Source organism: Capricornis sumatraensis, chromosome 2 (genome assembly GCF_032405125.1).
Source record: "Capricornis sumatraensis isolate serow.1 chromosome 2, serow.2, whole genome shotgun sequence".
Classification (NCBI taxonomy): Eukaryota; Metazoa; Chordata; class Mammalia; order Artiodactyla; family Bovidae; genus Capricornis; species Capricornis sumatraensis.
In genome coordinates, this window is record NC_091070.1 from 134,020,247 (window position 1) to 134,033,794 (window position 13,548).

Sequence of the window (13,548 nt, forward strand, 5' to 3'; positions counted from 1 at the left end):
CATTGGAGAAGGAAATGGCAACCCACTCCAGTGTTCTTGCCTGGAGAATCCCAGGGACAGGGGAGCCTGGTAGGATGCTGTCTATGGGGTCGCGCAGAGTCGGACACGACTGAAGTGACTTAGCAGCAGCAGCAGCAGGCACTTAGTATTTATTGTTTTTTCTAACAATAATAATGCATTAACAATTGTTGGGTGTATACGACGCAGCAGGTGCTTATGTATGTTATCTAAGTCATATCTCATAACAACCATGAGGTGGAAAATAGTATGATTTTTTTTAATGAAAGAGGGAACTGAAACTGAGCAATTCTCTGAATCACTCGGTGAGTATTTGCTGAGCATTCGCTGTGTGTCATATGTGCTAGACACTGGGGATGGGGAGGGGAAGGCCAGGAGTGGGAACTCTTCTAGAGTTAACCCCTGTGAGGAGAAGAGAGGGGTGATGCAAATAACTCCATAGTAATTAATGGATTTTCAGTTCAGTTCAGTTCAGTCTCTCAGTCGTGTCCAACTCTTTGCGACCCCATGAATCGCAGCACACGAGGCCTCCCTGTCCATCACCAACTCCTGGAGTTCACTCAGATTCACGCCCATCGAGTCCGTGATGCCATCCAGCCGTCTCATCCTCGGTTGTCCCCTTCTCCTCCTGCCCCCAATCCCTCCCAGCATCAGAGTCTTTTCCAATGAGTCAACCCTTCGCATGAGGTGGCCAAAGTACTGGAGCTGTGATGAATACCCTAAAAGTATTCACTCAGGAGGAAAAGTACAGAGTACTTACAGATGTTATTGTGTGCTCCATGCTCAGCCATGTCTGACCCTTGCAACCCCATGGACTGTAGCCCACCAGGCTCCTCTGTCCATGGAATTTTCCAGGGAAGAATATCAGAGTGGATTGTCATTTCCTTCTCCAGGGGATCTTAACTTTTAAGTCCTTCTGATGTAAAACATTTGATTCTCCCAGCCTGACTAACTTACCACCACATCGCACAGACGTATACTCTTGTCTCTTTACTTTCCTTTAGCTTTTACTTCCCTACTTTTGTTTCTGTCTCTTCATGGGATCTATTCTCTTTTCTCTCTTCTTGATCAATTACTCTTCTCTGCCAATGCAATAACTTTCTGTGTGTCATTGTCAGCATCTGGTGAATACACGCTTACATAAATGGATGAATGGATTAATGAATGAATGAATTCATGGACACATTTATATCACAAACATATGTCACTTATTCACCACGGTCCACACAGTGTGCTTGTGAAGGCATAGCTCCTGTTCTCGAGCTACACATGGGAAGGGAGAAATATGGCAACAAATATTCAAATGTTGAATAAGCACACAGGGAAATAGAGAACAATTGTGCTAAGAGGAGGTACCAAAGGATGCCCACTGCTCAGGGTGATCTGCAAACATCGGCAGCATCTGGACAAATCATGGCCATCACACCAGTTCTTTGACTCTTTAATAAATGTCCTCTGATGGGACCTCTATTTATGCTGTCTTGTTAAATTTAATTTTCTGATTTACTGAGACTTATTCAATTTCAATAACAAAAATGCATTTCCCAAATAGGTAGTTCTAAAACTTATTAGCCCTTAGAATCACCTGGGGATCTTTTAAAATCTCTGATGTCAGCTTCTCATCCCAGACACTTTGATTTAATTCATCTGAAATGTGACCTGGATACCAGGAAATTTAAAATCTCCCTCAGGAGGCTGACTCTGAGAACCACTCTTGAAGATCCTCAAGGATCTGGCTTGGAAGGTGCATGGAGCCAAATGCAAGTTTGAGGAGAGCATGGGAGGTCCTGCAGCCAGGGACTTGCTCCTGAGTCTGAAGGGCAAGCCCATGACCCTCAAGCACCCCTTGCTGAGCCCTAAGTCAATCAACAGCATGTGAAGTTGTGTCTGCTCACCCAGCAATCATCTAGCACTCACTTGCACCTCCACTGAGCACAAGTCATCTAATCCATGGTCTCAAGGATCTGCTTAGGGAGATGGGTCTAAAATGTTCAAGAGAATCTTGTGTGATTGACAGTAAGATTGGGAGGCCCAGGGTGTGAAAAAAGCACTCCAGTGGGACATCTTATCTGGCCTCCTTTACCCTTTCAAGTCCTCTCCTCTTAGGCAGTCCTCCATAAAGAGAACTAGACCAATACCCATGGGGCACCCACTATATGCCAGGCACAAGGCGCCAGGCACTGGGTGAAGCCCCTTAAGGTAGTGCAGAATTGAGCGAGATGGAGCCCTGCACTCAAAGGGTTCACAGATTCAGGGGGATGGAGTCTTTCTCTCTCATTTTTCCCATACAAAACAGTATGGGGCGAACCCAGTCTCCGAGTAGAAACCAGTGCTGCAGGGATATGGAAGATGGTCAAGTCAGCCCTCACGCAGTTGGGGAGGGGACTCTTCCCAGCAAACCTTAACAGATGGTGGGATTCAGAAGGGGAACATGGAGGATGGGGAAGCATTTTCTCCTCCCCTATTTTGCTAGACTCTTTTCCCTTTTCTCTCTCTTCTTTAAAGCCCATAGATCAAACCTGAGATGCCAGCTCCCACTCAGGACATGCCCATTGTGGAGAACAGAGCTGGCAATTGCCTCTTGGCCTTTGTGTGACCCATACCGATTAACGCTGTGGCTGCACACTGCCTTTCCCCTTATCAGGGTGCATGTGCAACCTGGGATCAGTTAAAATCCTTTCAACCATCACCATCACCGCCAAACAGTAAGGTTTTGTTGGTTAAGTCACAGGAACTAATAGTGAATTTTTCGTCTCATTTCAGTCATCCTTGTGGTACTGAATTTAAGAAAAAGGGTAACTCAGTATTGACCAAGAGCCATCCTTCTAAATATAAATGTTTGCCCCAAGGCATTGCACTACTTTCTATACCCTCTTTTCCCATTCCTGTCCTTGTTATTCACTTCCTGTTCACCTCACAGGAGTTTCTGCCTCTCTCATTTCCTCTCTACCCCAAGCCTGGCACTAACATTTTATATATAGTTAAATGAATCTTTAGATGTCTCCAGTTTTATCTTCATTTTCTTCTCTCACCATTTTTCTTTTCTTTCCCTACTCTACTTTTTCAGATTTAATGAATTCTTAAACACTTAATTGAACATCTACTAAGTGCTGGCTTCAGTCATGGAGTATAGAGAAACCCAGGAGCTAGTCCTGGTCCTAAAGCCCTTATACTCTAACAGATGAGGCGAGGACAAGCATAAGTAGTCAAGATAGCATGGCGTTTAAAAAGATGACATCATGTCATTTGCAGCAACATGGAAGGACCTAGAGACTGTCATACTGAGTGAAGCAACTCAGAGGAGGAGAAATATCATATGACATCCATTGCATGCAGAATCTAAAAATAAATGATGCAAATGAGCTTCTTACAAAACAGACTCACAGACTCAGAGAACAAACTTATAATTTCTAGGGTTGGTGAAGGATGGAAGGAAGGGATAGTTAGGGAATTTGAGATCGACATATACACACTGCTATGTTCAAAATGGATAACCAACAAGGTCCTAATGTATAGCACATGAAACTCTGCCCAGTGTTATGTGGCAGCCTGGATGGGAGGGGAGTCTTGGGGAGAATGAATACATGTATATGTATGGCTGAGTCCCTTCCTGTTCACCTGAAAATATCACAGCATTGTTAAAAGACTATACTCTGATATAAAATAAAAAGTTAAAAAAAAAACACACATGGCTTTAGCCAGAAAACTCTTGTTGATGTAAACATGAGGTTTAGGTGGTTAGGACTTCACATTTCAAGGGAAGGAGACTTTAACTTGGGCCGGTAGATGGAACATGGGACTGCAAGGTCTTTGTGATTGGCCATTAACTGAACACCTACTATGCGCCAAGCACTGTGCTTTCTTTCCAGTGTCTCATTTAATCCTTAACAACTCCTTGAAGTAGTTTTTATTATTCATGTTTTACTGATAATTAAATTAAAGTTTCTGTAGGCTGCATAACTTTCCAAAATCACAGAGCCAGGAAAGAGCTGAGTTGGGAGTCTCACCCAGGCCTATGCAATCCCAGTCATCAAGGTTTGGGCCAAGGGCTGCACCACCTTCAGAGTCAGTTTCCTGTGTGTGACATAGGGACAGCAATTTCTCCTTCACACGGCTGGTGGGAATAGTAAATGAGATGTAGTGAAGAACTGACTGAAAATGTACCCAGTAAACAATAGCAATTTCCACCATCTTCATCATCATCCTTGTAACACTCTTATTATTTAAGCATCACAGAGGAAGCAGAAAGTGAGTGATGGATTTTTTTTTTTAATGTGGAAAGGATTGGCATTCCATCCAGGTAGGTGAAAAGAACAAAGATACAGGCCCCAGAGTGCATGGTGTTCTCAGAGACTTAGGACTAACCTGGTTTAGCTAGAGCCTGAGGTGTGGGCAGGGCTGAGGGGTGAGGGAAAGCTGGGAAACAGACTGTCAAAAGCAGGCTTAAGAGTTTGTACTTAAGCAGAGACATTACTTTGCCAACAAAGGTCTGTATAGTCAAGACTATAGTCTTTTCAGGAGTCACGTATGGATGTGAGAACTAGACTGTGAAGAAGGCTGAGTGCCTAAGAATTGATGCTTTCAAACTGTGGCGCTGGAGAAGATTCTTGACAGTCCCTCAGACAGCAAGACCAAACCAGTCAATCTTAAAGGAAATCAACCCCAAATACTCAATGAAAGGACTGATGCTGAAGCTCCAATACTTTGGCCACCTGATGCAAACAGCCAACTCACTGGTAAAGACCCTGATGCTGGGAAGGATTGAAGGCAGGAGAAGAGGGCAACAGAGGATGAGATGGTGGCGTGGGATCACTGATGCAATGGACATGAACTTGGGCCAATTCCAGGAGATTGCGAGAGACAGAGAAGCCTGGTGTGCTGCAGTCCTCAGGGTCTCAAAGAGTTGGACACGGCTTGGTGGCTGAACATCAGCAGACTGTGAACACTAGTGTCCCTGTGATGGGCACTTCGGCGTTGTCCACTCTTTTGCTGCTACACATCATTCTGCCACGACTGACCTTGTGCAGGTGTCATTTTGATAAATGCAGGTGCAACCACAGGATAAATCCCTAGGATGAAATTGCTGGGTCAAAGCCTAAATGCATTTGTCATTTTGAAAACTATCGCCAAAGTGCGCTGCACAGGCGTCAGATCAATTAACACTCCCACTGACGATGAACCAATGAGAGTGCCTGTTTCTCTAGAGCCCAGAATGTGAAGTGTGTAGTCCTATTTTTGAGTTATTGTCAAATTGATCGGTTAAAAAAATGATATCTTAGTGTAGTATAAATAGCATTTATCCTAATTATAAGTGAGAGAATGTATCTTTTCACACATCGAGGGACACTTGCATTTCTTTGCCTGTGGTCATTTCCCATTTTTTATTGTGTTGCTTATCTTTTTTCTGTATTAATTTCTTTCAGTTATTTATTTATGAAGGAGATTAGCCCTTTGTCTGGATTATGAGTTGCAGATATTCTTCCTAATTTGTCATTTGTCTTTTTAATTTGCTTACTGTATTTTTTACTATGTACAACTGTATTTTTGTTGTTGTTGAATTTATCATTTTTTATGTTATTCTCTGATATTTTGAGATAATGCCAGTAAACAATTTTGAGTCCTATATAGAAAGACATTCTCTCATAAAGCATTACCCCAGATTTCTTCTAGTATTACATTTCACTTTTTACATTTGGAGCTTTGTTATTGTTCAGTTGTTAAGTTGTGTCCGACTCTTTGAGACCCCATGGACTGCAGCACACCAGGCTTCTCTGTCCTTCGTTATCTCCAGCAATTTGCTCAAACTCATGTCCGTTGAGTCAGGGATGCCATCCAACCAACACACCCTCTGTCATCCCCTTCTCCGTCTCTCAATCTTTCCCAGCATTAGGGTGTTTTCTAACTTTCTAATGAGCCAGTTCTTCACATCAGGTGGCCAAAGTATTGGAGCTTCAGCTTCCAATGAATATTCAGGGTTGCTTTCCTTTAGAATCGACTGGTTTGATCTCCTTAACGTTTTACACTGGGAAAGGGTATGAAGTAGGATTCAACTCTTTCTTCAGATGACCACTCGATAATTTTTATACCATTTATTAAGATGTCAGCCCTACCCCTATTGCTGTGATGTGTCACGTTCATCGTATATAAATTCATATGGACACTCAGGCTATTTCTGAAATTGCTGTTCTAATCCATTGGCCCATTTATTCATGATCCAAGACCACCACATTGTTCTAAATATTGAGGTTTTACAGTGTGGCATGAAATGGCCAACTCCAGTGTTCTTGCCTGGAGAATTCCATAGAAAGAGGAGCCTGGTGGGCCACAGTGCATGCAATCACAAAGAGTCAGACACAAATGAGCGACTAACACTTCTCACTTTCGTGATGATTAGCAGGGCTTTTCTCCTCTCATTAAAAGAGTGTGTTTAGATTATTGGTGGATTAAAGAAATTTCAGAAAAATCCCATGGACAGAGCAACCTGGCAGGCTACAGTCCACAGGGTCACCGAGAGTCAGACACAACTGAGCAACTGAGCAGAGAGAGAAGCAGAGCCGTTGGAATGTTTCTGCAGTGGTCCAAGGGCTGAGTGCATCTGAATGGTCCAAGAGGCAGAAGCTCCACCACTCTAAAGGACGAATTGCCAGGGCTTGGAGATGAAATCTTAACGAATGAAGGAGGAATGAGAAGTCAGAATGACTCCAAGGTTTCTGGATCGGTAGCCCCAGCTCTTTGGGTTGCCTTGCCCCTGGAAGGCTCTGAAGCCTAGAAAGTTTTACCTACCAGATCTTTCTCCAATTTTAACCCCCACTTCCAAGACTTGCCACTATGCCCAGCTTTATAAGGTAGTCCCTTTTGCTTAAATGTTTACATTTTCCATTATAAATGTAATACAGACTATGGAAAATGTAGGAGGGAAAGAATAAAATGTTCATAATAGAATCTCCAAACATCCATTTTTGATACATTGGTATATCATTTTCAGGCTTTTTGGGGGCCTAGGTAGTAGTTGTTGTTCTTGTGCAGTTTGAACAGCTTTCTTAAGATATGATTAACACACTATAAAACACACTTGTTTTAAGCCTAAAATTCAATTATATTGTAATAGACTTAGAGAATTATACAACCATCACAACAAAAAGTTCACGCCTACCTTTTAGCAGTCAACCTTCACACCCCTCCCCTGCCCAAGCCCCAGCAACCATTGATCTGCTTTATTTCTCTATAGACATATCTTTTCTGGAAATTTAGCATGAGTGGAATCATACAATACGTGTTTTCTTGTGTTTAACTTCACTTAGCATGCTTTGAGGCACCCTTGCAGCAAATATACCAAGAGTCCATTCATTTTTAGTCTCCTAAATAATATTCTATTATACAGATGACTTCCCAGGCAGCTCGGAGGTAAAGAATCTGCCTGCAATGCAGGAGACCCAGGTTTGATCCATGGTGGGAGGATCCCCTGGAGAAGGGAATGGCAACCCACTCCAGTATTCTTGCCTGCAAACTCCCATGGATGGAGGAGCCTGGTGGGCTATAGCCTGTGAGTCTGTGGGTCGGTGGGGTCACAAAGAGTCGGACACGACTGAGCGACTAACATATACATTGTACACATATACTACATTTTGTTTGCCTGTTAACCAGTTGGTGGACATTTGGATTGTTTCTGCGTTGTGGCTATTATGAGTAGTGCTGCTATGAACATTCTCATATAAGTCATTGGATGGACATATGCTTTTATTTCTCTTGAATGAATATGTAGGATTGAATTGCTAGCATGATAATAGGTGTATGCTTATTTTTAAAAGAAGCTGCAAACAATTTACTGAAGTGGATTTACCATTTTTCACTGCTACCAACAGTGTATGGGATTTCAGTTTCTCCACATTATCATCAAAAACTGGTATTGTCAGTATTTATTATAGTTGATAGTGTGTAGTGGTTTCTCAATGTTATTTTAATTTGTATTTCCTGATAACTGATGGTGTCAAGCATCTTTTCATGTGCTTATTTGCCATTTGTATATGTTCTTTGCTAAGATGTCTTTTCAAATCTCTTGCCCATTTTTAAATTGTTTTTTTTTTATTTTTGATTTGTAGATATGTTCTAAATTAAGAAAAAAATTACTTAAAGCAGCATCAAAATAATAAAATACTCAGGAATAAATCTAATCTAATAAATGCTCAAGAATAAATGTAGGAATTCTTTATACATTCTGGATGTGAGTCCTTTATCAGATGTAGGATTTGCAAATATTTTCTCCCAGCCTGATTCTCTTTTTGCTTTCTTAATGATAAGAGCAAATGTTTTTAATTTTGGTGAAGTAAATTATGCTTTGTCAACCTTTTTCTTTTATAGGTCATGTTTTTTAGTCATATCTAAGAATTTCCCAATAACACAAGGTCACAGAAATTTTCTACACGTCTTCTAGCAGTAATTCAGCTTCAGCTCTTTCACTTACGTCTATGATCTGTTTTGAGGCTGATTTCTGTATATGGTATTGCGAAAGGCCTACCTAAGTTCACATGTTTATGTACAGCTCTTCAGTTGTTCCAGCCTTATTTCTTAAAGACTGTCCTTTCTACACCGAATTGCCTTCCCATATTTATAAAAAATGTCCATATATGTGTAAGTCAGTTTTGGGGTTTTCTTTTCCGCTCAGTAAATCTATTTGTCTATCTTGACACCAGTATCACAGTTTATCTTTGTTACTGTAGCTTTATAATAAATCTTGAAATCAGATAGTGTTAGCCCTCTAACTTTGTTCTTTCTGAAAGTTATTTTGGTTAGTCCAAGGTCCTTTGCATCCCATTTGTTAACTTCTATTAAAAATTATGCTAAGATTTTAATTAGGATTGCACTGAATATATTGATTCAACGCCAGGGAAGAACTGGCATCTTAGCAATACTGTGTCTTCTGACTTTGGAATGTAATATATCCTTCTGCTTATTTAGATCTTTTATGTCAGCAGTGTTTTGTAGTTTTAAGTGTGAAGTTTTTCACACCTTTTATCAGATTTGTCCTTATGCATTTCATATCTAATGCTATTGTAAATGATGTTTCTAATTTCAACTTCTGTTTGTTGATAGTATTTAGCACTAATGTGGTTTTTATACACCAATCTTGTAACCTGGCCAGTGAATAAATTCAACTATAGACTCTAGTAGCTTTTTTTGTAGATTTCATTGGAATTCTACATAATCACGTCATCTGTGAATAAAGATAATTTTACTTCTTCCTTCCCAATATGGATGCTGTTTTTTTTTTTTTCTTTTTTGCCTATTTCACTGGCTACAAGCTCCAACAGAATCTTGAACAGAAATGGTGAGAGTGGACATCATTCTCTTCTTGATGTTAGGCAGAAAGCATTCCATTGTTCACCACTAAGTATTACGACAGCTGAAGGTTTTTTATAGATGCATCTTATGAGGTTGAAAAAAAAAAGGCCCTCTATTCCTAGTTTGCTGAGATTCTATCAAGAGGGAGTATTGCATTTTGTCAAATGTGTCTGTTGAAATAATCATATGATTTTTCTTTTTTATTTCTTCAGTATGTTAAATTACATTGGTTCTTGAAAGTTAAACCAAACTTGCATACCTAAAATACCCATTTGGTCATGATGCATTATCTTTTTTCTGTTGTTTTTATTGATTTGATAAATTTTGTTCAAGCTTTGCATTTATGTTCATGAAGCATATTGCTCTGTAGTTTTCTTTTCCTGTGATGTTTTTGTCTGGTTTTAACTATCAGGGTAATGATGGAGTATTTTCTTTGATTTTCTGAAAAAGTTTGTATAGAATTATTTCTTCTTCAAATATTTGGTAGCATTCAGCTGAGCCTGAATTTTTATTCAGGGGCAAGTTTTCAATGACAAATTTATGTTTTTAATAAGCAGCAGAGTATTTGGCTGTCTCTTCTGGGTGAGCTTTGGTACTTTGTGTCTCTCAAGGAATGTATCCCTTTCACCAAGCTGTTGAAACTATTGGTATAAAGGTGTTCAATAAATGTTTCTCTTATTATTATTTTTGTGTCTGCCGAATCAGTAATAATATCATCTCTTTTATATATGGTATTGTTTATTTCTCTTTTCATCTGGTTAAACTACCTAAACACGTTAATTTTATTGACTTTTTCTCAAAGAATTGGCTTTGGCTTCATTGATTTTCATCAATTGTTTTCTATTGTATTGATTTCCATCCTAACCCTTCCTTTTGCTTACTTTGAGTTTCATTTGCTCTTCTTTTCCTAATTTCTTCTGTGTGTGTGTGTGTGTGTGCATGTTACCATTGTCTTTAATGTAGAAATTGGGGTTACTGATTTGAGATCTCTTTTCAAGAAGATTGGTATACAAAGCTATAAATTTCTTCTAAGTACTGCTTTAATGGCATTCCAAATTATTCTGGTGCATTAGATTTTTCTCTTTTAATCATCTTTTTGTATTATTTTTAAAACTTAACCTTAGTTGTATTTGCCTTCATTCTTAAAAGATATTTGAGTGGATAAGGAATTTTTTTTTTTTTTACTTTTTTTCCTGGTACTTTGAACTTCTCTTTCCATTGCCTCTATGTCTCCACTGTTTCTCAGGAGAGGTCAGCTCTTCATCCCTTATTCCCTTGTCTGAGTCATTTTTTCTCTGGCTGTTTTCATGATTTTCTCTTTATTTTGGCTTTCAACACTTTGACTACAGTGTGTCTGGGTGTGAATCTCTTTGTGTTTACCCTGATTTGGGGTTTTGAGGTTCTTGGGTCTGCAGATAATTTTTAATCAAATTTGAGAAGTTTTCAACCACAGGAAAAAAATCTTCAAAATGTATTCTGCCCCTTAATCTGTCTCCTTTCCTTCTGGGAGTCTTATTACACATAATTTTGATACATTGTATATTATCCCAAAGATGTCATAGCTCTACTCATTTTTCTTCCATCTTTTTAAATTTGTTCTTCATGTTGGATGATTCCTATTGATCTACCTTCATGTTCACCAGTTCTTTTACCCTGACATCTTAAATAAACCTATTTAGTGTATTTTTCATTTCAGTTATTATATTTTCAATTCTAGAATTTACATGTGGCCCTTTTTTAGTGGGTTAATGTTAGTCTCTCATTCATGTCTGACTCTTTGCCATCCCATGGACTGTAGCCCACCAGGTTCCTCTGTCCATGGAATTTTCTGGGCCTGAATACTGGAATGGGTTGCCATTTCCTTCTCCAGGGGATCTTCCCAACCCAGGGATTGAATCTGGGTTTCTGGCATTGCAAGCAGATTCTTTACTGTCTGAGCCACCATGGAAACCAGGGTTGTAAAGCTCAGATTGTAAAGAATCTGCCTGCAATGCAAGAGACCCAGGTTCAATCCCTGGGCCAGAAAGATACCCTAGAGGAGCACATGGCAACCCACTCCAGGGTTCTTGCCTGGGGAAGCCCATGGACAGAGGAGCCTGAACATCTACAGTCTGTAGGGTCCCACAGAGTCAGACACGACTGAAGCAACCTAGTATTAGCACCCCTTTGAACTCTCCAAACTGGCCATTCAGGGCTTCCTGTTTTAGAGTTTTTATTTACCTAGATTCTCTCCCTACATGTTGGGTCATTGTAATATTTTCCTTTAATCCTTTAAACATTTATAATAGCTGCTTTGAAAGCTTTTTCTGCTGAATTCAACATCTGTGCCCACTTTTTAAAACTGCTTTTTTCCCCTGAGTATGGAACACACTCTCCAATTTCTTTGCATGTCTTATAATTTGTGGAAACTGGACATTTTTAGATAATATTTTGTAGCAATTCTTGACCCTGATTTTATTCCTCTAAGGTTTTTTCCTAGTTTTGCTTTGTTTTGATGAATAACTTACCTGAACTTACTCTGTGGTTACCAGTCAGTTTGTCATGCGCTGCGACTAATATATCTGCTCAGTTTAGCCTGTCTTTGACATAGTTTAGTGATCAGCAGTTGATGGTCAGAGGTTGTGCTCAAGCACCTTGAATCAGTATGGCTTCCACCCTCTACCAACAATCTGAGGGTGCACTGGGGAGCATATTCAAAGCTCAGGCAGGTTTTACTTTTCATTCTTTTTTATTTTTTAAATTATGAAAATATGGTAATACATTTACAGAAGACTTGGAAAATATAGAACAAAGTTACATATAGTTCCACTGTATATTACAATCATTTTTAGTACATAAATTAAAAGTTTTAGTTGGAATTTCAATATCAAGCTCTCAAAAATTAATAGAATGAATAGACAGAAAAGTAGAAAGATATAGTAGACCTGAAAAGCACGATGAACCAACTCAACATAATTAAGATTTATAGAACTTTCACACAATAGCAGGATACAAATTCTATTCAAGTTCCCATAAACTATAAACCAGCAGACACTGGAACATATCCAGGGACACAGAACAAGATGCAAAACTGCCATGGTCTGAAGGTGTTGAAGTCATACAGAGTCTGTTCTCTTACCAATGTGAAATTTTGTTAGAAATCAATATCAAAAGATATTTGAAAATAACCCACTTATTTTCAAGTGCAATGTGACATTTATTAAGAGAGATCTTAGACTTAGCCATTGAAAGCCTCAATAAAGCTAAAAGACTGAAAAAACACAGAAAGTGACTGTAGAGAAGTATTTAAATGAGAAGTTAATATCAAAATGAGAAATTATATCAAAGATACTTTAAAAACCACATGTATTCAGAAATTAAATGTCCACTTTTAAATGATGGGTGTTATCTAAGAGGCCATAACAAGGAAAATTAGAAAATATTTGTAACAAAATAAAAATGAAAAAAGAATGTATCAGAATTTGTTGCATGCAGCTGAAGCTTCAAGCAGGTTTTTATCTCAGCTTTTATTTCCTCCCAGGTCCTCCCAGGACATGTTTGTGCAGGAGCAGACTCCCAGACAGCCAGAAATGTGTGCAGAGTTTATCTCGTACCTTTGGAGCTATTTTATTTTCAGCTTTTCCTGTTAAATTTCTGGATACTCGACAGATCTGCTACCCGCCTGAAACTTCAAACAAGCAGGGCTGTGGGCTTTCCCATTTGTCTTACTCCAAGCTTGCTACTTTTACTGAAACTCTGTTGAACATGGGACTTCTGCCCTCCTTTCTAAATCAAGCAGCCTCCTCCAGCAGTGAAACTGCTGGTTTTCACAGCCACACTACATCTCTCTCTCTCCTGAGCCGGGTGAGAGGGGGCAGCCTGAAGCAAGAGCACCTCAAACTCCCATTGTTCTTACCAGAAGTTCAAGAGTTTTTATGAATGAATTTTTCTTAATGTGTCATTTGTATTTGATCAATTTTCAGAGCCAGCCCCGAAATGATTGTTTATGACCATTTTGTCCAGTTAAACATTATTTTTGGATGAGATGATTTGCCAGTGTCTTCACTTTGTCATGGGGCTTCCCTGGTGACTCAGGCAGTGAAGAGTCTGCCTGCAGTGTGGGAGACCCGGGTTTGAACCCTGGGTTGGGAAGATCCCCTGGAGAAGGGCAGGGCAACCCACTCCAGTATTCTTGCCTGGAGAATCCCATGG